Source organism: Tenrec ecaudatus, chromosome 9 (genome assembly GCF_050624435.1).
Source record: "Tenrec ecaudatus isolate mTenEca1 chromosome 9, mTenEca1.hap1, whole genome shotgun sequence".
Classification (NCBI taxonomy): Eukaryota; Metazoa; Chordata; class Mammalia; order Afrosoricida; family Tenrecidae; genus Tenrec; species Tenrec ecaudatus.
Window position 1 is genome coordinate 160,350,361 of NC_134538.1, and position 2,568 is coordinate 160,352,928.

The following is a 2,568-nucleotide window of genomic DNA, read 5'->3' on the forward strand; positions in this document are numbered from 1 at the left end:
TGCTACAGCAGGTCTTTTTTATGCAAAAAGCTGCCAGGCACTGTAGCTGGGTTTTGGCATTCCTTTGCTGGGCTTCTTCTTATGATGATTTATGTTAAGAGGCCCTGTCTATGTGCTCCTTGAAGCTAAGCAGCAAGACTTGGGTTTGAGTTTTTAACCAATAATATATATTTCACTCTTTTTTATATTATGTTTGTGATGTGCTCTGATTTGGGGGTCTGTCACGCTGACCCCCAGAGGGTGAGATCTAGCTTATCAGAGGGGTTGTTTCTTTCTCAGTGAATTGGAACTAAATTTGCTCCCTGGACTCCGACTATCCACCTATTTTCTCCCACACCGTGATCTGCCTTGGGTTAAAATCTGCTTTTTTGCTACTCCAAATTATGGCAACCTGCTACCCCCACTCCCGAGGCTGTGAGCTCAAGGCATCCCACAGTGTGGAGAGTTCTGGCATGGAGATCTCCTCTTGTCTGGGATTATGTCCCCTCTAGGGTGTCAGCCTGGAGAAATCGCTGCTCCCAGGGAGGGCACTAGGATCTTGTCAGCTCGCACCTGTGGGCTCGGCAAACCTAGAGCACTTTAGAGCATTCTTGGTTTGCTTTGTGAGTGGAAATTACACGCAAAAAAATGGGTTCAGGAGAGACCCTAGTACCCTAGTTCTAATTTCAATACTCCACCTCCCCATTTCCTTCACCTACCCTCCCAATTTTCTGGTCTGGCAACAGGAGCTCCAGATGGGTGAGTCCTATTGAGTCGCAATCCCCCCCCCCCCCAAGCAGGTTGTTCATTTCTTTCTAAAATTTCTTTAGAGGTAGTTCACATATATGACCCTCTATCCTAGATGATTTTATTGTGAACTCATTCTTTTCCATTCATCAAAGTGTTGTACTCGTGTGGCAAAGGGGACTAATGACCCTCCTCCTTGGTTCCTAAAACACCCAGGGCTTGCCTTGTCAATTGCTTGGGTGTGGAAGGACACATGGATGAAACTCATAGAAGGAAGATACCATAGATTTTTCTAAACTACCCCCAAGGTCCCTGCCCTAAGCCCAGTCCACCCTCTGCCCACCACCACTGGCTCAGACTGTCACCCTCTCAGTTCCTTGGGTCCCCAGCATCTCTGCAGACACTGACTGAGGACTCAGCAGCATCTCTCCAGTTTCCTGCAACTGATTGAGCTCGAAGCAGGCCAGGCCTCGAGTCTTCTAAAGTCTTCCCTTCACTTCCCATCTTTACTCTTGTTTCTTGCACATTACAGTTACTAGCTGTGATTTTTAAATCATAGCCTGAAAATATACATCATGCCCTGGAGGACTCAGAACTCTGAGCCTGCCTTTTTGCACTTTCAGAAAGACAATTACTGAGGTTAGTTTTGCTGCAACTTCAAAGTATGTGCTCCTTTCTGCCATTAAATTTATCTTCTCCGGAGAAGAATACAGTTTCCATCTTAAATATGTGTTAATTGGGAATACATATATGTATGTGTGTGTCTGTGTGTATACAGAGAGAGTGGTGTAACACTTCCTGTATAGATTTTGAAATATGAATCAATTAATATGGAGTCAAAATTGGGTCCAGGATTGCACATAAAATTAATTAAACTATCTTTCAATGGCAGCGAAAATGACTTTACAGACCATGATTTCTGGCTACTTCTTTGGAGCTTCATTGTAATATCCCTTAAGACTTTGGAAATAAGTCTATGATGGCAGTGTCATGATCTGGATGTGGAGGCTTACCTTACAGCAAATACCTCGAGTTTTGAAGACTTCAGGGCACACTTGCCAAATATGTCCATTAACTGAGATGTTGGTCAAATATTAAGAATTCCCAAAGACTCATTTGGGCAGTGTTTAAGGAAAAAGAACACTATTGCCAGCAGGCGGATTCTTAGGTCCCTCCAAGAAAGCAGTCTTTGGACTAAACCGAAATACCAAATAGATTACCACAAAGTCCCTTTAGAATCACAGTGACCCGGTAGGACAGCATAGAACTGCCTCTTGGCTCCTAGGATTCCCAACGTGGCAAACCCATGCGATTCTCCTAAGGAGTGGCATCTGAGTGGGAAGAGCTCCCCCATTCCTACGCTAAACCCGCAGACATGGACCCAGTCGATTCCGACTCACAGCGATCCTACCGGACTGAGCCCCGTTGGGTTTTCTGAGGTTGTAAATATTTATAGGATCAGATAGCCTTATCGTTGTGCTGTGGAGAGATGAGAAGGTTCAACCCGCAGTACTTAAGGACAGGAGATCACCATGCTTTTCCTGCGCCAGGTGAGGAAGACGCTGCTTTTTGTTTGGTTTTTTTTTTTGTCATTCTTTTGATTCCTGAGCTGAGATCCCCAGAATGTACATCACTGCTCAGAAGCTGAAAGACAGTGACATTTGCTCCTCATGACAAATTTCATTTCCTCGACTTTGAAGCTTGGGTAAATTGGTTGGTTGTTGCAATAAATTTCACCCCAATTTAAGGTCCACTTCTATTCAAAAGCAAAACAAAAATAATTTCTTTCAACTGGATTCCAAATTATGGCGCCTCCATATTCTCTTCTGCCCGACAGCAGCT